The sequence below is a fragment of the Balaenoptera physalus genome (assembly GCF_965194825.1).
Source record: "Balaenoptera physalus genome assembly, chromosome: 16".
Taxonomy (NCBI): domain Eukaryota; kingdom Metazoa; phylum Chordata; class Mammalia; order Artiodactyla; family Balaenopteridae; genus Balaenoptera; species Balaenoptera physalus.
The window spans coordinates 38203291-38229518 of NC_138898.1; the positions used below are offsets into that span (position 1 = coordinate 38203291).

General features: G+C 38.8%; 1 protein-coding gene across 5 annotated transcripts in view; it reads left to right on the forward strand.

The window, feature by feature from the left end:
• Positions 1–26228, forward strand: part of PLCB4 (phospholipase C beta 4) — a 422682-nt gene that overhangs the window by 160843 nt on the left and 235611 nt on the right. For all 5 annotated transcript variants that reach the window (XM_082428193.1, XM_082428195.1, XM_082428194.1 and 2 more), the window contains one exon: positions 2740–2798. The gene's annotated coding sequence lies outside the window, so the exon portion shown is untranslated. The remainder of the gene's footprint in view (positions 1–2739; positions 2799–26228) is intronic.

A 26228-nucleotide genomic window follows, 5' to 3' on the forward strand; every position in this document is an offset into this window, starting at 1 on the left:
GGACACGTATTTTCATTTCTCTTCGGTACATAACTAGGAACAGAATTACTGAGCCATATGGTAATTCTATGTTTAACCAGTTGAGGAATTGCCAGGCTGTTTTCCAAAGCAGCTGAAGCATTTTATATTCCCACAAGCAATGTAGGAGGGTTCTGATTTCTCCAAATTCTCATTAACACTTTTTCTAATCTGTCTTCTGATTATAGTTATCCTAGTGGGTGTGAAGTAGTATCTCATTGTGGTTTTGACTTAATTTTCTCTTATGGTTCTCTTTATGTATTTGTATATCTTCTGGGAGGAAATGTCTATTCAGATTATTTACCCATTTTTAAATTGAGTTATTTGTCTTTTTATTGTTAAGTTATAATAGTTCTAGTTGTGGCGAGCGGGGGTACTCTTCATTGCAGTGCGTGGGCTTCTCACTGCGGTAGCTTCTCTTGTTGTGGAGCACAGGCTCTCGGCACAAGGGCTTCAGTAGTTGCGGAACACATGCTCAGTAGTTGTGGTTCGCGGGCTCTAGAGCACAGGCTCAGTAGTTGTGGTGCACGGGCTTAGTTGCTCCACAGCATGTGAGATCTTAACAGACCAGGGATCGAACCTGTGTCCCCTGTGTTGGCAGGCGGATTCTTATCCACTGCACCACCAGGGAAGTCCCATGTAGTTAAGTATTTCAACATTGGCTTTCCCAAATGTTGCAATATCCTAGCCATGAAGCAGAAAGGCTTATGGAACAATGCATCAGTTTTATGCTGGATAGTCACTTAGGGAACTATAGAAGGAAAGCGAAATGTGTCCAGTATTTAAATCTCTGGTTACAGAAGGACATGGGTAGCAGGTGGTTTCTCAAAACGAGGAGCATGGTATAGCAGGGTTATTAATCAGTGACGTTTTTTGGAACTCGTCTTGTTTTACAGTCCCAAGAGACATAAAACATTTTTAACTTCCCAGCTCTAGGCGGGGCACTTAATTATTTCCTTTTCAACAAAGTTGTGGGGAGGCACTATCTCGGTGCTGGGGATATACATCATGGTTCTAATACACACATGATCCCTGTCTGCATGGAATTTACAGTCTCATATTAATACATCACTACAAGTATAAATGTAATATTGAAACTATGATAAATGCCATGGAGGGGGCAGTACCATGGAAGCTAAACGTTGGTCAGGGTGCCTGGGTTTGCATGCCAGCTTTGTGTAATTCTTGAATAGACACCCAACTTCTCAGTTTTCTCTTCTATAAAATGGGAATAATCACAGTACAAACATTTTAGAGTTTTTATTTCGATTAAATATGATGATGCAATCCATGCTTAGAGCTGGGTCATAGTACATATTTACTAAACAGTGAAGTAATGGGAATTCCCTGGCAGTCCAGTGGTTAGGACTCCATGCTTCCACCGCGAGGAGCCTGGATTTGATTTCTAGTTGGGGAACTAAGATCCCACAAGTCTCACAGCGTGGCCAAAAAAATAATAATAATAAAATAAATAAATAAATCAGTGAAGTATGTGTAGATGATGCTGTATATTCTCTATTTCTATATACTTAAAATGGAATGTTTATTTCCATAGGAAGTTTAGATGAATTGGATTCTTGTATTTTCAATTTTAATTGTAAAAGTAATATGTTTTGTGATAAAAATATTGCATAATTGTTCAATGTTACGTTAAAATGCAAAGGCCCTTTTTACCTCCGTACAGTACCAGTTCTCCAGAGGCAGCACAGTTGAGTTTCTTGTTATCCCTTCAAATATGTTCTCTGCATATAACAATATTCATGTCTGTGTTTTTACACCTAGATTAGTGAGGTTTGTTTTAACACACTGGGGTCATAGTACACGTATTACTACCTTACTTGAGTTTTTAAGAATTAATACTATGACCTGAGAATTTTTTTCCATGTCTGTCTATGTAGACCCAAGTCTGCTTTTTTTTTTTTTTTTTTTTGTAATGATGTATTTTTCATTTGTGGATGTACCTTTCTACCTGGGACTTTACTGTAGACATCTCCATAAATAGATGATGACCTTGGGAAAATCCCATTTCAGATTTTACAGACAGCATTTTCCCGTATTTCAATTGCCAATTTTTCTGCCTCTACCTTCTTTCCAAATGCAGATGGGCTTCCTCTTATTTCTATGTACTTCTGACACCACCTGGAACCATGCCACTCCCCCACCCAACACAAAATCTTGGAAAGATCTTGAAATCTAAATTCAGTGTCAAGTCCAAAACTACATAACAACTTGTTAATGAAGGCAATACAAAAACACACATAAAAAATAATGACTATTTGTACATAGATGCAATTTCATTGTAAACCTTTCCTATTCAGCACTGCTCTTTTTGAAAGATTTCTTAATATTACTATCAGTTTCACTGTCAATCAGGGAAAGATCATTATATCTACTTCTAGAACATTTTGGATATCGTTGTTGTTCAACTGCTGCTTAATTATTTTTATAGGTTAAGGGGTTGAATTGTAGATCAGCAGCTTAGTAGAGAGAGTGTATAAACCCTATAGGCTGGGTGTAGCACTAAGATTTCTGATTTGATGATTGTCTGTTTTTGTCATCCATTTAGAAACTAATGTCACTAATTTATTAATGTCTCTTTCTCATGTGTTTTAAAGAATATAATAGGTTTTGATTTTGAAGTGCAAAGGGCTGTTTCTTTCCATGAGAATTCTAAATTTCCTTCACATTGATTTTTCTCTGATCTGTGTCCTTCCTCCACAGAGGACAGCGCTGTGATTTGACTAAGTGGACGTCACCTTCAGTCAGTCCCCAGCCATCTGGTAAGTACTCTGCACACAGTGGGTAAGTTGCTAGATGTGGGGTTCTAGAACTTTCGGTCTGTAAAATGAATCCCTTCATTCACACTGATGTCCCATCTGAAATGCCTCTCAGAACTGATTCACAGATATTTTCCTTGATGTGGTGGAGTGTTCAACTCCTGGCATTTTCTAGATTCAAGTTTATTCATTCCACCAACCTTGGGTACTTCATTTTCTGCTGGATTTTCTGTTTGCCGTCTGTGGGAGTATTGCCTGCATTTAGTAAGTATCAGATATTAAGTTACTGTTTTCTGTAATTCTTTCTGAGGAGAAATGTATGCGACTTGTTTTTAATCTTATGCACATTTTGTTTAAGAAGATTCTCAAAGATGGGAAAAATCATTGTCAGTTGGAGTCCACCCTCCATTTTATGGCAACTACCTATAAGGATGATGTAATTAAATCCTTTCAATGTTCCTCTAAAGTTCCATTTTACAAATCTTTAAAGAAACACTAAAATGGAAATCGAAAATATATATCCACAGTTCTTTTTATTTATAAACAATAACTTGCCTATGCTTTATTCAAGAGCCAGAATCCTAGCAAATGTTCTTTTCTGACCCCTTTGTCAAATTGCTATTTTCTACTTGGTGTTATAAGTAAAAAATTTGGAAAATTTTGTATAGTGGAAAAGATATAGTGGAAAAGATAACCAGCAACTTTGCTGTTCATCTCAATAAGTGAACTCCAGGTTCCAGGCATTTAAAATCAATATTATTTTCTTCTCCGTGTTTCATGTCATGTCAGATATTCCATCATCTTCTGGCAAGGCCCGTGGCTGATTTTCTTCTGGCCTTTCTGTGAGGGGAGGGAAGAATCACACAATCCAACACTTCTCCAAGTGATCAGTATTTAATGATGACCCAAGGCTATCAAGAAAGTAGATTTATTATTAAATGTTCCTACTTATTTTTAGTCAAGTGCAGTATATTTTACTGTTCCCCACGGATGACTCATAAACCATGTCTTAGCAGGCAAATCGGAGTAAGGGGTGCTGAATAATTCAGTAGGAACTTTAAATCAGTGTAGACACAATGTCTGCTTTTTACTCTTTTTTAAAAAAATGTTTTTCTGGACTATCCACTTTCTCTATACAATAGTTGTATTATCCTTAAAAAAATAAGTCATTGTTTATCAGCTGGATTATAAATTGTCCCTATGAAGAATTAGGTACTTAGTGAAAATAAACACTTGATTTAAGAGTCCAAAAGAAAAAAAAAAGAACAGAGCTTAGAAGTTATTTGTTCTATATTGTAAGTTCCAAGAATGATTTCCTGTGTATTAAGTGGTATAAATGCCATACATTTGATTTTACAAAGACTTTAGATGGCATTGGGTCCTGGGACAGCTAACATAGTATGTGGGCTACTCTTCCATCCCCACACCTGTTAGGACTTGATTGGACCTGGTGTCCCACATGTCACCAGGTTGTTTGATAGTTATCTTTGTGTTAGGCTTGCCCTTTTCCCAAAGAGAGAATTCTTGTGTATTTCATGCTATCCTCTCCTAAAACTAAAAACATCCCACTCTAGCAACATTCAGTTGTTGGATACCTTTTATGATGAGTATTTTTTTATATTGAAGTGAAATCGGGTTCTTTTATAATGTCTTCCCGTATTTAAAATGGGGACTATCTAGACCCTGGCATCTGAACCTTTCTGGTTTCATCTTGAAAGCCTGCTTTATTTTGCCATGGTTCCAACAGTGGGCTGTACATTAGTTCTAAGTGGGTTTTTTAGGACTATTACATCCACAGTAGGCATTCAGAATATATTTTAATCCTTGTAATGGCAAAAGATGTATTTTAGATTTCTCTTATTTCTGTGACATTCAACTTAGCCTTTTATCAGTGTTAAAATAGGAAATATTTATAGAAAACAAAATGAGATGAATTATCTTCATTCTTAAATTTCTAGCTTCAGAATGACTCTTTGTAAAGAGGAATTTATTAACTTAGTTAAACCAAAGGCTGTCTTCAGGTTTCATGAAAAGAAAGAAAACAACCCTTGATACCTACTGCCCTGTTTTATTTCAGTTTGGAAGGTATACTCTTTTTGGGGGGAAATTTACCTAATGTTGGGGTGCTTTCTTGCCTTCTGAATGACTTGAAATTGTTTTTATTAAATATTGATTATGTACAGAATTGATAACATCAATGTCAGTTATGAAGCTCACCAAACTTTAAGCTGACTTCTCTTTATTTTTACTTCTATTTTGGAGCCTTACACGCTACCCTTAACTTCTTTCACACCTGGAGATATATATGCTGTGCCATTATTAGCATCTTTTTTCTAGGGCTAAGACCTCTGTTCTAGGGCTGCTGCAATGCTCTTTAGGAACAAATATACTTCTTGCTTATTAAACTGTGCAGTTATTTTAAATACTTAAGTGTTACAGAAACTCTTATCTGAGGTACAAAAACAACAATAAGAATCCGGTTTCATATTTTCTTAGGGCCCATTCATACGTCACAAGATTCTTGGCTTGGGCTTCCCTAAGCAGATCTGAGGTGGGATTTTTACACAAGTGTTTCATTAAGGCAGTGCTCCCAAGAGAACTAGGGAGTTGGGGAAGGTAAGGGAGAAGGAGGGAGCCAAGCAGAGGGGTGGTTCGGGCAATGTCTCTGCCTCAGCCTGATCCCTGGGGGAGCTCTGGAGTGTAATTGCTCCTGAGAATCTGTTCCTTCTGCCCAAGGTAAGGAGCTGGGCTTTCCCATCCCCGCCTCAGCCATTGGCTGTGGGCTGGTGGGAGAGGGGCTGTAAACTGGGGAGCACTTGACTCTGCATCTGCAGGTGAAGCAGCTCTAGAAGTTGAAGGCCGTTCCTCTTAAGAAATTTGCAAGTGCCATCTTTAGAAGCAAAACACACAGAAGCTGGGAGGTGGGCACGCAGGACAGTTAAAAGGTACCCAGTGATATCTGAACAAGACACTGGAATGTCTTCTCTACCTAGACACGTCTTCTCTCACTCATTTCCTCACTCACGCAGGCACATTTTTCATCCCTTAGGCCTTTTCCTGGTGCAAGTTTACATACTTTTGGAAGCTGTATAAATTCATTTTCTTCCCTTGAATAGGTCATAAGTTACTGCTTCAAATGTCTAAGTCCTAAAGTGATTGCACCTAGGTAATTTTCAGTGAGTGCGACACCTAGGTAATTTTCAGTTAGTAGAATTGCTACATATATTAGAGTTAAAAAATAAATAAAATCTGAAATTTCAAAGCTTTCCTTATATGAATTTCATCATGGATAATGATTTCAATGCCCTGAAAAAGAGGCAAGGACACGGTGTGACTGTATGGTTGGCATTTATTCTTGCTAGAAACATTTCCAAGCATAAATATTAACTCTGTTATTTTTCATTCTCACCCCTTTTAACCATCCTTTTAAATTTTATATCCAAACATTTCACCTTTGCCTTAAAAGTATTTTCCTAAAACTTTTATGGAAATATATGGTGTTTCCTTGGGCACCTTCAACTCAGTATAGCACAAAAGTTTGGTCCAATAGAAACAGCATGTGAGCAGCATGAAAAATTTTAAATTTTCCTATAGCCTCATTTAAAAAGAAAAAAAAGAGGTTGTGATAACAGGCTGAACTGGAGGCTGGGAAGTCCAAGATCACACTTGAAATTAATTTTAATAATATATATTTTAGCCCAGCATATCCTAATTCTTATCATTTCAACATTCAACATTATTAATTATATTTTACCTTTTATTTTTAAGAATTTTCATCTGTGTATATTTCATATTGACAACAGATCTCAATTCAAACTAGCCTTATTTCAGGTGCTCAAAACCACCTTTGGCCAATGGCACTGTATTGGACAGTGCAACTTCAGAATGTTATAGAAAAACTCTAGTAAGAGGCTTACCTCCTTTAGATAAGACTTTTTGTCAGCACTTTTGAATCTCCCAGCTTGGTAACCCCATTCAATAAAGAAGTGAGGTGGCATTGTTGTCCAAAGAAAGTGAGCTGATCTGTCCTTGATGAACCATTGCTGCTTCCATTTGGGACTTAATGCCCTGTAGGCATGAATTATGATTAAAATGATTGGGTTTGGCAGCTATGATATCACTGATAACCTTAAGGAGTGCAGAATTATAGGGTCACTTTTTGGAAGAAACTGAGTCTTGAATGAAGTGTAGAATGTAGAAACATTTTGAAAAGGAAAAGAGGGCATCTTAGGCAATGGAAAAAAGTTATATATATATGTATATAATGTGTGTTGCGGGAGAAGGTTCTGGAAGAGTTTGGGTACTTGCATGTAAACTGATGAGGCTGAAGTACTAACTACACAATAAGAAAGGTAGGTGGTGGCTAGTTTGATACCAGGTTTGAAGATTTGGATTGTGCAGTGTATGAAGTGGGGTATCATCATGACCCAGTTTATATGCTGGGGTCTGTTTTAGTTATTTATTGTGGTGTAAGGAGTCACTCCAAAATGTAGTGGCTTGAAACAAAAGCAGCCACCTTTTCACCTCTCACATTTTCTGTGGGTCAGGGGTTCCAGAAGGGCTTCGTTGTGCTGTTCCAGCTTGGGATCCCTCAGATAGTTGCATTCAAATGGCATCTGAAGCTGAAAGAACAAGAGGCTGGAGCAGCTGGAAGCTGGCTGGGCGCTCTCTCTCCATATAGTCTCAGGATTCTCCATAACATCTCTCTTCTTGGGAAACTGTGGGCTTCCTCACAGCATGGTGGCTTCAGGGCAGCTGGACTGCTTACGTGGGCTCCAGTGTGATTATTCCTCCTGACAAGTGAGACGCAGATCTTCTTTATGACGTAGCCTTAACAATCATGCTGCATCATTTCCATCGCATTATTTGGTTACTGGTGAGTCACAAGTCTGTCCAGTTTCAAAGGAAGGAGACATAAATGCCCACCTCCCAGTGGGGGAGTGTTAAAGTCACACTGTATGAAGAGAATGTTGGAAGAACTTCTGCCACAGGGGCCCTCTCCAATGCCACTGCTGTACGGATCTTGCCCCCTGTAGCCATACTCTGGGCATGATCTGGCGTGAACACACCATTCATTCCTGGGCACACTTCTGCACAGTGGCTCCCTTTCCCTCCCTTACCTGGTAAGCTAGACTGGGCATCCCTTAAGACAATCTGAAGTCTTCTGTTTAGACAGTGACTGGTCAGTATTGGCCTGCCATCCACTTTTTATTATCTTCACTTAATCTTTACTGTTAGAGGCATCCCCAAGGCGTGGGCATGGCCCAGCCTCAAATGTTCTCCTCCTTTTCTTGATTTGTGGAATAATTGAGAGATGAGAGCAAAACCAAAGAGAAGGAAGAATTTTCTAACCCTTTACTCCCTTTGCCAGAAGGACACCCCTCTACCACATAGGGATGTCCTCTCCGTAAGAGGGAATTTTCCACCTGGGCCAATGGCAGGGTTTTTCTCACAATCTTTCCATTTCTAGGGTGGCTCTCTGTTGCTCCATTTCTTGGTCTCCATGACCATCTGGACTTCTTTTCCCGAGGTGATTAGAAGGATGGAAGAAGGGTATGGGGCCAGCACCATGACTTTTGTAAGATAACTTTCCTAACCATTGCCAAGGCCAGCATTCTGCCAAGTCCTGTTCCTCCCGGTTTTCATAGGAAGATCTCCATCCTTTGCCAGAATCTCAAATTTATCTGAATGTAGGGCTTGAAACTAGGTGTGTGATGAGCTTTCACTTACTTTCTTCTCCCTCTTTCCTCTTGCTAAGTCACAACTTTTAACTAGAAAAGATTTAAAATGCCAGCAGTGTAAGAGTTTAGAGGTAAAGTGTATTGAACTCTGCAACGTACTTACTGTGAAATACATTTTAAAAAAAAAGAACTGATGGAGAGAGAGCTGGATAAAAGGCTAGATATTCAAAAAAGCTAGGTGGTGGGAATATAGTTGTTCACTGTAAAAAAAAAAAAAAAAAAGAACTTTCAACCTTTCTTTATTTTTAAAATAAAATACTAGAGAAGAAAAGCATAAACCATACAATTATAGTGTGATACCTTTGGGAAAATAATGTCAGTTTTCTACTTCAGTAGATGCTGAAGGCTTATCCTGTTTTTCAGGCCAAAGAAAATTTCAGAAGTTTATATTAGCAAAGTTATTTGTCCTTTCTTGTTTCCTGAAAGATTTGAAGAAACTGGAAAAGGTCTAACAGTCCAGTATAGAAAATTTTAGCTGTTGCCCTTATATTTTTTAGTTTCTTCGACCAGGCTTTTCACATGAAGCTTGTGAGTATGCTATTTTTGAAATCATCATGACATTAAAATTGCTTTTGTGTGACATTTCCCAAGAGCCCTTGTGTGGTCGTGTCAGCAGGAACTTCTTATTCCAAAGACAGAATTTCTCGTCTCCACATGTGTTCCACACTCCCCTATTTTGAATTGGGCAGGCTGAATCTTTTCCAGATCTGAAACGTGGATTTTTTTCCCCCGTACGATGGAAAGGTTTGCGTTGTTTGGTCTGTTTCTATAAAAGGGAGAAAAAAATAAATACAGTTTAGTTCCCTGATCCTTTTTATCTTTTTTTTTGGATTTATCAATAAAATGTTGAAATTGTTGCATTTTAAAAGTCCTTGCCTACTTTTTTGAAATGAACAGAGGAGCAGGCATTGTGTCGTCACTGTCCTCAGGTGGGAAAGAGCAGCTTGCTGAGGCCTGAGGACTAAAATAAAGCCTCCCAGGATAGGAACCAGCCGGTGACCTTGGGCAGTGACCACCTTGCAGATCAGCTGCTTCGTTCCTTGCCATATTTTGTGGCCTGTGGGGGAAATCAAGTGTCACAAACGCAGGAAGAGAGCAGTTTGAGTAGGACTCCAGTGGCTCTGCCGGCAAAAGTGCTGACATGATCTACTGACCCTTCCCGTATGGCTGCAGGCCATGTGCTTTTACAGTGGGCATGCAGGGAGCAGAGAGAAGGCACTACTCTTATAAAAAATAAGCAGCAAGAAACTGATGCAATGGTAGTATTTTGTATACTCCTCGAATGATAATACAGCAGTATGGAATTTGGATAGATGCAGTGCATTTTCTCATTGGAGATGTTTGAGAGCCCTTACTGAGCTAATAGAAAAATAAAAGTCACACCCACTTCTCCAAGCAATTAGAAGTTTACTGGAAAACTGGAGGTTGCTCCTGGTGACTTTTATAATTTCTCACCTGGCTCAATGCATTCTGGTGTAGGAGGAAGAATGTGAGCTCTGAAGCCTGGGGCTTGGTTTTCCCGTCTGGAAAATGAGCACAGCGTCACCAATTTCACTGAATTTTGGAAGTCCTTACAAGGAGATGTTGCATACGTAGGACCTGTCTTACTGTAGATAATATGTACCTTCCCATTTTTCTTTCCCAGGGATGTTTGTGAGGCTCCAAACTACTTTCTTCTTTGTATGACATTTCCCAAGAGCCTTTGTGTGGTTGTGACAGCAAGAACTTATTCCAAAGATAGAATTTCATGTCCCCACACATGTTACATACTCTCCTATTTTGAATTGGGCACCCTAAATCTTTTTCAGACCTGAAATGTGGATCTTTTCCCCTTACAATGGAAATGTTCCCATTGTTTTGTCTGTTTCTGTAAAAGCGAGAAAAAAAAAAAAAAAAAAGCAAATCCAATTTAGCTCCCTGGCATTGGAGATGTTAACTCGCCTCTTTCTTCTCCTCAGTAACCCTCTGCTCTTTCTCTTGTACAAATGTAAAGGATTGAAGAGTCTGCAAAGGATTGACCTTGAGGAGCTTCAGGTACCACATTCTCCTTCCTTTAAGGAACTTCTACCTCGTGGTCCTCATGGTGCCCTGCCTTCAGGGACTTTACAAAGGGCCATTTCTGTGGATTCTAGACTCTTCTGTTAGGACACCATCCCCGGATTGAACCACCTCCTTTTCCTTTGTTCACACCATCTCTGCTTCTTTCCTCTGAGCACATCAGCTGGCACCCGTGCCCCTCCTGGTGCTTATTTCTGCTGTTCCCAAGGCTTTGGTCTTAGCTAAAAACCTGCGTTGCTTTGCCTGCCTTGTCTTTCTTCTTCCTTCTGCCTTTTTAAAAAACATGAAGTGAAATTCACATAACAAAAATTAACCATTTTAAAGTGAGCCATGCAGTGTCATTTAGCATATTCACAAACTTGTGCAACCACTACCTCTACCTAATTCTAAAAAATTTTCATCACCCCCAAAGAAGCCCCTACCCATTAAGCAGTTGCTCCCCACTTTACCCTTCCTCAACCCATGGCAACAGCCAATCTGCTTTCCATCTCTATGGATTTACCTGTTTTGGATATTTCATATAAATGGAACCATACAACACTTGACCTTTGCTTTTTTTCACTAGGCGTAATGTTTTTAAGAGTCTTCCATGTTATAGCATGTATCAGTGTTTCATCCCTTTTTATAGCTGAATAATAATGTCCATTGTATGTATACACCACAATTCATTTATCCATTCATCCATTAATGGACATTTGGGCTGTTTTCATCTTTTGGCTATTGTGAATAGTGCTGCTATGAACATGTGTATACATGTATTTGAGTCCTTCTTTTCAGTTGTTTCGGGATGTACCTAGGAGTGGAATTGCTGGGTCATATACTAATTCTATGTTTAACTTTTTTTTTTTTGATAAATTTATTTTATTTTATTTTTTTATTTTTAGCTGTGTTGGGTCTTTGTTGCTGCATGCGGGCTTTCTCTAGTTGAGGTGAGTGAGGGCTACTCTTCATTGTGGTGCCCGGGCTTCTCACTGCGGTGGCTTCTCTTGTTGCGGAGCACAGGCTCTAGGTGTGCAGGCTTCAGTAGTTGTGGCACGCAGGCTCAGTAGTTGTGGCACATGGGCTTAGTTGCTCCATGACATGTGGGATCTTCCTGGACCAGGGCTCAAACCCACGTCCCCTGCATTGGCAGGTGGATTCTTAACCACTGTGCCACCAGGTAAGTCCCTATGTTTAACTTTTTGATGAATTACAAAACTGTTCTCCACAGTAGCTGCACCATTTTTCATTCCCACCAGCAATGTACTTGAGTTCCAGTTTCTCCACATCCTTGCCAACACTTATTTTCTTTTTCTTTTTATTAAAGCCGTCTAATGAGTATGAAATGGTACAATATGTGGTTTTGATTTGCATTCTCTGTTGACTAATGATGTGCATCTCTTCATGTGGTTGTTGGCTGTTTGTATACCTTCTTTGGAGAAATGTCCGTTCAAGTTGTTTACCCATTTTTTAAGTGGGTCGATTGCCTTTTTGTTATTATATTGGAAAAGTTTTTTTTTTTTTTTAATATATTCTGGATACTTGATCTTTATCAGGTATATGACTGGCAGAGACCTCTCATTTTATAGATTGTCTTTTCACTTTCTTGATAATGTCTTTTAATGCACACAAGTTTTTAATTTTGATTAAGTTGAATTTCCCTATTTTTTATTATTGTTGCTTTTGCTTGCATGTCAAATATAAGAATCCATTGCCAAACCCAAAGTTAGGAAGATTTACCCCTATATTTTCTTCTAAAAGTTTTGTGGTTTTAAGCTCATATTTATGTATTAATTCATTATGAGTTAATTTTTGAATTTGGTGTGAGGTAGGGATTCAACTTCATTCTTTTTCATGTGGATATCCAGTTGTCCCAGCACCTTTTATTGAAGAAATTGTTCTTTCCCCATTGAATGATCTTGGCATCCTTGTCAATCAATTGGCCATGATGTATAAGTTTATTTCTTGACTCTCAATTCTACTCCATTGTTCTATATGCCTGTCCTTTTGCCAGTACCACATTGTTTGGATTCCCATGTCTTTGTAGTAAGTTTTAAAATCATCAAGTATGAGTCTTTCAACTTTGTTCTTCTTTTCTAGTATTATTTTGGCTATTCAGGGCTCCTCCTCCTTTTGCTTTTATTATCGTTTTGTCCTGTAGTGATTCTGGAACTGTGGTACTGCACCTCAAGAGAAAGCAGCAACCCAGTGAATAATCATATAGTTGCATGGTAGTTTATTATAGGTGCACTGGACTCCAAACACTTCTCTTGTTTAAGGTCACTCCCTCGGAACCGTGATGAGAACAGTGTTGTGGTATTCAAAGCAAAGCCACTGCACAGGCTGTTGGGTTAAAGCCACTTGTTAGAATTCCAAGGGAGTGAGAGGTCAGAGAGAGTAGAAGAATGAGAAAGACTCCACGTGTCATTGCTGGCTTTGAAGATGGAGAAAGATGAGCCAAGGGATAGGGATGGCCTCTAGAAGCCTAGAACAACCCCAGCCAACAGCATGCAAGGAAATCAGGACCTCAGTCCTACAAGCACAGAGAACCAAATTCTGCCAGCAAACTGAATGAGCTTAGAAGTGAATGTTCCCCTAGAGACTCTGAAAAGGAATTCAGCCCTGCCAGCATCCTGATCTTAGCCTTGTGGACACTGAGCAGAGAAACCAGTCAACCGTCCTAGATTGTGACCTACACAACTGCAAAGGTGAAGTTTACCTTTGAACACCTAAGAAAAAGTGGATATCGTAAGCATCATATAAGGATATCTTGGTTATTTTTTTAAAAAGAAGCTGAATATTGCAGTGTATAATGTATTATTTCATAGATTCTTTTTTATTAAATAAATATATACTGAGTTTATTCATGTAACAAATGAAAACAAAAGAATTCCAAGGGAGCCTTTCGGGAAAGAGCAAACATGTGACCTTCCCCATTTGTTGTGATGACTAGTACTGTTCTCTGGTTTATGCGTGTGTTCAGTTGTGTTAGTCATTGTCTTCAATTATGTAGACAATTAAAAAAAAAAAAAACCTTCTCTTATATAAGGGAAAGCTGTGACATAGGCATCAAAATCAGGAAGAAGTCAGAAGGTGGAGAGAGAGTGAGGAGGAAGACGGGTGATTTTGCCGGGATTGGTTGCTGGGATAAGTCACATTTTTTTCCAATATATTTGACCTCTGGTCCATTCCTTTTAGAGTAGTGGGGACTGTGTAGGTTTTTCCTTTTGTAAATAACTCTTATCTGTAAATCCTTAGCAACTATTCTTTAACCATTTCCAGATGGCCTTAGAGTCCTCATCTAATTCAAGCTGAAAGATGGTTACTGGGAGGTGAGAGAAAGTTGCTTTAGCCCCTAGACACTTTGAGGATGGGAAGAGACACGTGTTTTCTACCTGACCTCATTATCTGACAGAGTAGGAAGCAGCTACATATGTGTTTGTGTATATGTGTGTATATGTATTAAACACTTGAGCAGTGAATGAAAACATCCAAATAACTGTACAGGGAGAACTACTTAGATGAGACTGATTAAACAAGTAGCAGGAAATTGACTAAGGCAAAGGACCCAGGGCCACCTATGAGTGTAGGAGATAACTTCTGGGCCTGGGCAGGGCCTCCTGAAAGAGGCTTTTTTCTGTGTAGGTGAAACAAGGGCTTTTCTTACCTTCCCAGCTAGGTTAGGAGAAGAAGTTTGGGGAGACACGTATACTAGGGCTCCTGGGACCTTTATGCACTGAACAGGAACATCTAGAAGTATAGTCACCCCTGGGTAGAGGACCAGGTGGGAGCCCTTGTCTGTGAGAACTGAGAAGCCGATCCTTGAGGGGCAACAAGTGTCACCAGACCTGACTCTGGGACCAACCAGAACTCATCACTGACTGTGGTCAGTATAGCTTGGTCTTCAGGGTTTGGCAGGAGCTTATAGCATTGCTGTGAGGATACAGTTCTCATGTGATACAGACAAACAAACTACCACCAACACCTACCCCATGCTCTTACAGGGTGCCTGACACACAATAAGTGCTCAATTATTGAGAGTCATTATTTTTATTAAATATACCAAAGGGTGGTTCTGACAGTTTGCTCCATGGAGAAGCCCTTGGCTAGGATTTCTAGGGTAAGTGTAGACTGTCGCCTGCTGTCTGATGCATCCACTGTGATCCTGCATTTCCTATGGGAGCGGAAGGGCTAGCAACAGTAAAATCCCATTAAACAGGTACAACAATAAACTTCTCTACTTAGATGTGTGCTTTCAAATCAGTTATGAGAGTAACTGTCTGCCATTTTCAGCTGCTAAAACAGACCCAGAAATTCTGCAAACAAAGGAAGGGCTTTAGGATGCTGTGCCACCTGCAAAAGGGCCTATGTCCCCTGCCTGTGCTCACTGCCTTTCAGGGAGGTTACAATTCGGTGGGGAAGTGCAGGAGCTAAAGTTCACACTGCAAGAAGACCTACCAGATGTCAGCAGGGATCCCCTCTCAGAATGGCATGGAGGTGGAAATGTCACTTCCTTAATTTATTTTATATTTCTCCCCCCAAAGTGGCGAGCTTATATGTTACTTTATTTGTTATCTAAAAAATTTATTTTACAACAAATATGGATTCTTCATGTTTAAAACTTTTTTCTTTTAAAATTTCTGTTTACCTAATTTTTTAAAAAATTGAAGTATAGTTGATTTGTGATATTATATTAGTTTCAGGTGTACAGCACAGTGATTCAAGTCTTTATAGATTATACTCCATTTAAAGTTGTTGTAGGGCTTCCCTGGTGGTGCAGTGGTTAAGAATCCACCTGCCAATGCAGGGGACACAGGTTCGAGCCCTGGTCTGGGAAGATCCCACATGCTGCGGAGCAACTAAACCTGTGCGCTACAGCTACTGAGCCTGACCTCTAGAGCCTGCGAGCCACAACTACTGAGCCTGTGTACCACAACTACTGAAGCCCATGTGCCTAGAGCCCATGCTCTGCAACAAGAGAAGCCACTGCAGTGAGAAGCCTACGCACCTCAACGAAGAGTAGCCCCCGCTCTCTGTAACCAGAGAAAAGCCTGCGCGCAGCAACGAAGACCCAATGCAGCCAAAAAAAAAAAAAAAAATTTCTTTTAATTAAAAAAATAAAGTTATTGTAAAATATTGGCTATATTCCCTGTTCTGTGCAATATATCCTTTCAGCTTTTTAATTTTGTACATAGTAGTTTGTACCCCTTTACCTGTCTTGCCCCTCCCTCTACTCCTCTCTCCGCTGGTAGCAACTAGTTTTTTCTCTATATCTGTGAGTCTGTTTCTGTTTTGATATGTTCATTCATTTGTTTTATTTTTTAGATTCCACATGTAAGTGATAACACACAGTATTTTTCTTTCTCTGACTTATTCACCAAGTGTAATACCCTCCAGGTTCATCCATGTTGTTGCAAATGGCAAAATTTCTTTTTTATGGCTGAGTAGTAGTTGATTGTATACACACACACACACACACACCCCACATCTTCTTTATCCATTCATCTGTCAATGGACACTTAGGTTGCTTCCATATCTTAGCTAGTGTAGATAATGCTGCTATGAACATTGGGGTGCATGTATCTTTTTGAATTAGTGTTTTCATTTTCTTTGGATATGTGCCAGGAGTGGGTCAAGACTTCTTTTGAAGGGTTTCCTGCCTTGCTTAAGACAGGAATTATCAGAGTGATTGTCAGGGAAAAAAGCTGGGAAATTTATTGTACACTTTTCTCCCATAGGCAGTGTGTTAGTCTGCTAGATCTCCCATAACAAAATATCACAGACTGGGTGGCTTTAACAACAGAAATTTACTTTCTTACAGTTCTGGAGGCTGAGAGTCCAAGATCAAGGTGTCATCAGGTATGGTTTCTACTAAGGCTTTTCTCCTTTGCTTGAAGATGGCCACTTTTTTGCTGTATCCTCATGTAATCTTTTCTCTGTGCACACACATCCCTGGTGTCTGTCTGTGTGTCCAAATTTTCTCTTCTTATAAGGATACCAGTCAGATTGGATGAGGGCCCATCCTAAGAGCCTATTTCTAATTTAATTACCTCTTTAAAGGCCTTATCTCCAAATACAGTCACATTGTGAGGTACTGGGAGTTAAGGCTTCAACATACGAATTTTGGAGGAGACACAGTTCAGCCCATACCAGGCAGAATAGGGGTAAAGGAGAACATAGATAAGTAGGAAATAAGAGCCAGAAAAGTGGATCAAAAGTCAGGGCCATGGGGAATAAGGAGAAGTTGTAGGAGGGGACTCTATGCACTGCTAATGGGAAAGAAACTATTTCCCTAGCTGATTAGTGTATCAGTTAGCTTCTGCTGCATAACAGACTACCCCAGAAATGTCCTGGCTTAAACCACCAACCATTTATTTAGCTCACAATTGAGTGGATTGTCAGTTTGGACTGCCCTTAGCTGGAAAGTTCTACCGATCTCAACTGAGCTCACTTAAGTATCTCTGGTCAACTGTTGGGTATACTGAGGGCTGGCTGGTCAAGAATGGCCTTAGCTGGGATGGCTTATTTCTCCTCTATGTGTTTCTTGCCTTCTAGCAGGCCAGTTTGGGTTTCAAAGAGAGAGAGAAAGAGCAAAGGAGAGAGTGTGAATGAGTACAAAAGCCATACCATCATTTCTTCCACACTCTGTTTGTCAAAGGAAGTCACAGACCAGCCCAGATTTAAGAGATGGGGAAACGTACCCTTTCGGGTAAATGGCTTTGAGAGAAGGATTATTTAACTATGCAAATTCTGTGGCCTATTATATTTTATATTCATAATAGACTTGCCTGTGTTCATAATCAGAAAATAACAACCTGGAAAGGAATCACTAGGGCATTTATTTATGAGTGGTGGTTCTTTATTCCCAAGTTGGGATGCATAGTTTAATCAGAATATTTATTTCAACCATGGGTGTCTTACTTTCCTGCATGGCTTGGTCCAGCCAGTTCACTGGGAGAGATCCCAGTCAGGAGAATGCAGAGTGATAGCTCAATTTTCTTCTCTTATCCTACTTAGAATGTAGCCTCTGGAAATAAGGTAATGTAGTGGAAACCTCCAGCTGTTATCTCATGGAGACAGGCCTCATGAAGCTGTAACGGGAGAACAGGATCTCTGGGGTCTTATGTAGAGAGACTGTTGAGAAAATTCAAACCTAACACCTTATATGGAAGAATATGCTTCATATAAACTCTCATAGAAGAGAGTTATCTCCTTGTCACGTGACTTACTAGTCCTTTGTACCCACATGGGGCTCTGTTAAGGGAATCCTCTTTCTAATTAGTTCCGTATTTCATATTAAAAAATCATGCTGTGTATAGCAGCTGTTCCTTAGCCCATTGTGAGATGGCTCCATACACTGAATTCCATGGAGATGCAGAAGAACATGATGGTATCTTGTGGGGCAGAGAAAGGAAACTGGTGTGTAAAGTCTGAAATGTTCAATATTAAAGTTTTATATCTGGAAAATAAACATATTTTTAGTGCATTCACACAGAACTGTTTGGCAGATTCTTACAAAGTTCAGCATACACTTACCATATGCCTCTAGCATTTTCATTCCTAGGTTTTTTTCCCTGAGAGAATGAAAATATATCCACACAAAGATTGTAAATGAATGTTCATAGCAGCTTTAGTTATAATAACAGAAACTGGAAAGAAAACAAGTATCCACCACATTAATGGATAAACAAATTATGAAGTATGCATACAATGGAATACTGCTTAGTAATGAAAAAGGAACAAGTTACTGGAACAAACAACAACTTGAGTGAATCTCAGAAACATCCTGCTGTGTAAAGAAGTGATACATAAAAGGATACATGCTGTGTTATTTCATTTATAGGATGTTCAAAACAGGCCAATCTAATCTGTCATGACAGGAAGTAGATAGATGATTGCTTGTGGCTGGCATGTGTGTTGGGTAGGGTGTGGGGTTGAGGATGGCAGAGGGGCCTAGAGGAACTTTTGGGTTGATGGAAAAGGTTCCAATATCTTGAGTGTGGTGCTAGTTACGTGGGTGCATTGTACTATATATAATGTAGCCCTCAATAAATTGAGCTATTTGGGGGGGAGGGGGTTGTCCATGTTTCTCAATACATATATGACATTAGGGCAATATCATGAAAAATTTTTTGATCAACAAAAGGGGACATATGTTTGAAAAGGTTAAAGATTAAAGCTTTCTAGAAGTTACCATTAGCCTAGGCTTTTTCTTAGATTTAGTTGTCTCTAAATTGTCCATTGTTAGAAACAGAGGGTAAGAACAAGTAAACTGCTTAGACTTCTCATCATATGTAGATCTGGCCTATGTGACTAAGCCAAAATCTTTTTAATTGGACCAGATTTTTGAAATTCTTTACCAGAAGTGTGGGAAATTCATTTATACAGTTGAGCTATGTTAGCTACTGCTGGGTGAAGTTAATAAGTCATTTTCAATGTTTGATGCAGTGCAGAGGAATAAAGATCGGGTTTATGTTTCATAGATCATATGTTCATGTCAATCAGTTCTCATTGTCTGATGAAAACAGAGTGCTTTAAAAGTGGGTAAATGTTTTATGTGTACTATACAAGTTCCAGAGTGGAAAAAAGAATATAAGTACAAGAGTCAAACAGTCCCTTAAAATCATGTGGAAGTGTCCAATCTAACCATGCAGAACCTGCTGTTAAAATCCTGTTTTGGCTTGTTCACTCTGATTGTTTAAAAGATAGAGCTGAGAGAAAAATATGTTTGTCATATGTTTATTTGGCTTCAATGCTGAATGTAACTTAGTAAGAGCAACTTCTTTTCTTTTACCATCAAAGGATTTTTAAATTCCCAGATGTCATTCATGCCCCAGAGTGCTAGAGACAGTGATTTATGTTGTCAAAGGCTGGTGTTGCTAAAATGGAAGCAGTTTTTGTTTTGCTTCTTAGTCAGATTGTAGTCTGTTTGGATTGACTAAAATGTATTTCATTTTAGTTTTGATAATTCAGAAATGGGTTTCAGATTTCATATTTTTAATAGCATAATATTAAATGATAAAGAAGCTGACCCAGAAAAACTTTTTAATTCCCTCCTGATTAGTGTTTTCTAAATGGTCATTTTTTTGGCGTTTTATGTCTGTGATTAATTAATTCATTCATCAGGTATTTATCAAGTGTCTAACATGTACCAAACATTTTTCTAAGCACTTGGAAGAAAGCAGTGATCTAGAGAGGAATACTTTCTGGTAGAGTGGAAGAGAGATAATAAAGAAGTGAATAGGAGAGGGGTCCAAGTTTAGGAAGACCTTAAGCTCACTTCCTCCCACAGACATGTTGAGTCTACACCTACAAACAGAGCAATTCTCTTGAAGAAGATCCGAGGGCTGACTGAACACTTACTGCACGTAGAAGGACACAGAGAAATAGGTAGGAAAGATGGAGACACAGTATCCATAAGAACACCTCCCATGAAGCAGCAACCTGCAGTAGGGAGGGATATTGCTGAGGGGCCCAAGTGCAGACTCGCCCCCCCCACCGCCCACCCTGGGACACAGTGAAAAAGCAGCAATATAAAGGGCACCCAGACTATACTGGAAGGAAATCCATTTATTAAATCTAGTTCTGTTAGAACTTATAAATGAACTAAATAAAATTGCAGGATACAAAATTAATACACAGAAACCTGTTACATTTCTATACACTAATAACAAATTATCAGAAAGAGAAATTAAGAAGACAACCCATTTATAATTGCACCAAAAAGAATAAAATACCTAGGAATAAATTTAACCCAGGAGGCAAAAGACTTTAGGACAGTGGGGAAACTATAGGACATTTAGGAAAGAAATTGAAGATGACACAAATAAGTGGAAAGATATGTTGTTCTCATGGATTGGAAGAATCAAATATCATTAAAATGTTCATGCTACCCCAAATAATCTACAGATTCAGTGCAATCCCTGTCAAAATATGAATGACATTTTTCACAGAACTAGAACAAATAATTGCTAAAATTTGTAGGGAGCCACAAAAGACCCTGAATAGTCAAGGCAGTTTTGAGAAAGAAAAATAGAAATGCAGGAATCATGCTCCCAGACTTGAAACTATACTATGAAGTTATAGTAATCAAAACAGTATGATACTGACACAAAACAGACACACAGATCAATTGGAACAGAATAGTGAATCCAGGAATAAACCCACATTCATATGGTCAATTAACCTATGACAAAGGTGGCAATAATAAACAATGGGGAAAAATAGTCTTTTCAATAAACAGTATTCAGAAAACTGGACAGCTATACACAAGAGAATAAAACTGGATCACTTTCTTACTCCATATACAGAAATAAACTCCAAGTGTATTAAAGACTTAACTGTAAGACTTGAAACCATAAAAATGCTGGAAGAAAACATAGGCGGTAATCTCTTTGACATTGGTCTTAGCAGTATTTTTTGGATATGTTTCCTTTGGCAAGGGAAACAAAAGCAAAAATAAGTGGGACTACATCAAATTAAGAAGTTTTTGCACAGTGAAGGAAACTATCAACAAAATGAAAAGGCTACCTACTGAATGGGAAAAGATTTGCATACAATATATCCAGTAAGGGGGTTGATGTCCAAATAAATAGAATACTCATACAACTCAATATCAAGAAAACAATCTGATTAAAAAATGGGCAGAAAAAAAAAAAAAAATGGGCAGAATACCTGAATAGACATTTTTCCAAAGAATACATACAGATGGCCAACAGGCACATGAAAAGGTGCTTAACATTACTAGTCATCAGGGAAATGTAAATCAAAACCACTATGAGATTCCACCTCAGAATAACTATTATCAAAAAGACAAGAAACAGCAAGTGTTGACACGGGTATGGAGAAAAGGGCACACTTGTGCACTGTTGATAGGAACGTAAATTGGTTCAGCCACTATGGAAAACAGTGTAGAGGTTTCTCAAAAAACTAAAAATAGAACTACCATGTCATCCAGCAATTCCACTTCTGGGGTGTTTATCCAAAGACAATGAAAACACTAATTTGAAAAGATATATGTATCCCTATGTTCACTGTAGCATGATTTACAATAGCCAAGCTATGGAAGCATCTATGGAAGCATAGATGAATGGGTAAAGAAGATGTGATATATATACACAATGGAATATTACTCAGCCATTAAAAAAGAATGAAATCTTGCCATATGCAGCAACATGGATAGACCTGTAGCGTATTATGCTAAGTGAAATAGAGAAAAACAAATACCATATTATTTCACTTATATGAAGTCTAGAAAACAAAACAAATGAACAAACAAAATGAAAGAATTTTGTTTTCTCTGTGAGAAGCAGACTCATAGATACAGAGAAGAAATGGGTGGTTGCCACAGGGGAGGGGGGGGCAGTGTGACAGAGAAAATAGATGAAGAGGATTAAGAGATATAAACTCCCAGCTATAAAATACATAAGTCTTGGGATGTAATGTACACATAGGGAATATAGTCAATAATATTGTAACAGCTTTGTATGGTGACAGATGGAAACTGATCTTATTGATGTGATCATTTCATAATGTGTAAAAATATTGAATCACTATGTTGTACACTTGAAATTAAGATAATATTGTATGTTAATTATAACTCAATAAAAGTAAAATATGGCAACAAAAACAAAACAAAAAGAAGTAAACAAATGAAAGAACAAGAAATTTTATGAGTGATAGGTATTAAGAAAATAAAATGAGATTTTATGATAGAGGCTGAGTTAGGTGGGGAGGTGAGTCATTTGGATTTCTAGTCAAGGAAGGTCGTACTATGAAAGTAACATTTAAGCTGAGACCCCAGAGTTAAGTAGGAGACAGCTATGTGAAGAAACAGGGGCACAGTGTTTTAGACAAAAGGAACAGCAAGTTGAAAGGTTCTGTGGTAGAGATGAACTCGGTGTGTCCAAATAACAGCGGCCAGTCAGGAGCAAATGGTAGAGGAAGTCAGAGTGATGGGCAGCAGCCAGACAGCATCATCCCCTTTAAACCTTGGTAAGGGGATTTTTACTTTATATATAATATATACGTATATATTATAGATTATATACATATATATATTTTTAAGAAATAGGATAGACGTGATCCGATTTATATTTTAGAAAATCACTCTTATAGTGGACAATAAATTGGGGTGTGGAGTTGCAGACAAGATTGGAAGCAGAGAAGCCAGTTAGGAGGCTATTGGATTAACATAAGAAAAAAGACTATGATTGTTTAGATGTTAATGTCAGAGATGGTGGTGGAGAGAAGTAGGCTGATTTGGGAATTATTTTGGAAGCGATGCCAGCAGCAGATGAATTGGGTATGGATATTTCGAGGAAAGGAGGCATTGAAGATGACTCCTAAGGTACCAGATTGAAGAATAGGTGAGAAATTTATTGATATGGGAGAAACTAGAGGAAAAATATGGATTTTTTAAAAAATCAAGTGTTCTGCTTTAAATTTTAAAGTTTAATATGCTTAGTAAGTATTCAAGTGGAAATGTCAAGTAAGCAGTTGGATATATGAGTCTGGAGCAGTTGGATATATGAGAACTAGGAATGGAAATATAGGTGTTATGTAAAGCTTTGAGCCCACATGGGATGACCTAAGAAGAGAAGATACACAGAGAAGAGCCCTGGGTCACTCTAACATATAGAAGTTGAGCAAAGCAAAAGAGGTCATGATTGAGGACAAGTAGTTTGTGAGATCAAGGTAAACTAGGAGAGTGTGGAATTGCTGTCTCCAAGAGAAGAAAATGTTTCAAGAAGGAGAGAGTGGTTACTTGGGTCAAAACTGTTGAGATGGTTGATGGGGACAGAAAGATGACCGTCAGATTTCCCAATAGGAAGGTCACTGAGGACCTTTACAAGAGGGGAGGATTCTAATTGGAGTGGTCTGAGGAAAGAGAGAGGTGAGAAACTGAAGTCTGTGTATGTGACTCTTTTAAGATGCTGGGTTTGATGCAACATTATCATTGAAAAGAGGCACAAACAGGAGACTCAGGCTTGAGGAGACTGTAGGAAAAATCATTTTAGAGAGTAGAGGAGAAAACATACTGAAGAAGGATTATTGGACAACCTTTGAATGTTCATTAGAGGTCTGTGGTCATGAGTGTAAGGTGAAGACTGGTCAGTTTGGCTGTGAGCTTTTCTTCAGCCTAGTTCAATTCCATGACCGCACTGCTTAGTAGAGAATTAGGTGTGACAATGGAATTTAGGATAGGAAAGAAGGGAAGGGAGGCCTGGGGACTGTGATGGATAATGAAAGAGTGGTAGAGTCAACAGATGGTAGGTCTGAGTGAGATTTAGAATCGTTGGACTTGGAGTTATAATAGTTGAGAAGAGAACAGTTTATTGGGCAGAGAAGGATGTGGCACATGACTTTTAAAGGAGGTATTGTTGCTGATGATTTCAAGGTCAAGCAAATGCCCTTACACGTGGGTGACTGAAGATATCAGTGGTGGTTGGAGATACCATCTAACGTTAAAAAGTCTTGGCCTCACTTTTTTTGTTGTTGTTGTTAGCCTGTAAATGTTAAAAGGTATTGATCTATATTTTACAGAAAAATTATAATAGTGTCTAACCAACTGATATAAGCCAACTCTATTTCTGTAGACCAGACTTCTCCCTTTAATGGAAACATGACTTCCAACAGCCAAAAAACTATACATATTATAGCCTCAGGCATCCAGAAAAATGGACCACTTTCCCAATTCTGTTTTCAAAAATCCCTGGAAGTCAATGAATGGCCTAACATCGATCCTGGGGCTTACACAGGACCAGTCAGCCTTGGTTGACAGAGTTCCTAGATGTAGAGGCAGGTTGTAGGGCTCATGATCCCATAAATGCCGCCTACAGATACCAGTTGGCTTACATCATTCAGTGGGTAAGGAAGGCTCAGGCTGGACATGTCCAGCCTGTTCATGGACAAACTCTCATTGAAGAAGAACAAAGGTAATTTAGCCACCACAGTCACTGTTTTGGGCATCTTTTACGAGTGGTCTGGAGCTTGTTCCTAACTTACCTTTCTAGTTTAGTTCAGCAGGAAATTTAGCAGGCTGTGATTGCCTCTATCTACTCCAGACCAAATATCTCCATTGCCTAGATGCCTTGGTTTGTCTGTCATTTGTTTGTTTATAAAATCTCTTTATTGAAGTATAACTAACATACAATTAGAAAAGTGCACAAATTATAAGTGCACAGCTCCTTGGATTTTAATGAGGTTAATGCACCGAGGTAACCTGAAAAAGAAACAGCGATTCCCAACACCCCAGGATGCCCCCCTCATGATCCGTTCTGGTCACTATTCCTTCCCTTCCCTGAGGGTAACCTCTCTCCTGACTTCTTACACTGTAGATTAATTTTGTCTTTTAATGTCTTGACGTTTTCACAGGACAGCCTGGTTATGGTGAGCATATATGCTGGATAAAACTAAGAATGTTTAAATGACCCATAGGTCTGTACGTCCTTCCAAGGCCTGAAATTCTTACTGCTATTTTCCTCCCCCTCCCAAAGCAAGGAGGAATAACCTTCCAGGATAAAAACCGATATTACCCTCAAAGGCTGCTGGTAATTATGTAATGATATAAACTGATAGGACACAGGGTTCCTTTTCTAGTATCCAGGTTTTTCCTTTGGCTTTGTTTTTTGTTCACTTTTTTCAAATATGAGCCTCAGGAACATTTCCTACGAGAGTCCTGCAGAGAACAGCCTATTTAGACCCAGGCTAATTGGACAAGGCAGTGTTTAATCTTTCATTTGTGTGTCCATAAGGGAGACAGCTCTTCTGATAAAGGTAACAGATGCTGACTTAAGTGCTCTTGTGTCCTTCTGCAACAGAGCAGGGCTGGGAGATGTCAGACTCTGAGGCAGGGTTTTCCTGGCCTCGTTTTGAATGGATGGGAGAGGCACTTAGTCCAGACAAGCTGGAGCATTCTACAGGAGTTTCTATGGAAACTAACAATGTCAGATGAGATCAACGGTGGCTGAATGCTGTTTCCTCCAAAGGTGACTTAGGTTATAGAATTTTGGATAAAACTTGGCCTGGAAGAAACAAAAGACTAAGATGCTTTCTTTCATAGGGCAGGACAACAGCATACAGATTTCTCGTTACCTACTGCCACATGTATGTCATCATGATACCTATGTGATAGTTTTTATTCTAGTACCTTCCCTAAATAATTCCTTAATGATGCATTTACTGTGTCAGAAAAATACAGATTGTGGAATAATGGGTTACTCTCCCACATACTCTAAGAGAGTGAATAAAAAAAGACAAGATAAGAACTTTAAAACATGGTCTTTTCTGTATTATATTATTTTTTCTCACTTTTCTCTACTGTGTTTTATTTATTGGAGTATAACTTACATACTGGAAAATGCATAAATCATAGTTCAAGACTTTTTGTGTGTTTATATGTATATATACCCATATAACCACTTCCCAGATCAAGACATATATGTGTGGGTGTGGGTGTATGCTTAAGTGACCTGTAGTCTCTGTATACACACACATGTCTTATCGTTGTCTTTATTAGCTCTGCACAGCTAAGGATCATTTTCTCATATTTCTAACATGGGTCACCATTTACAATTTCTCATGTCCTGTAGTAAAGAATCTACAAAACTCTTTGGGGGAAGCCTCATTTCTAAGCCCTCATATGTTTGCATAC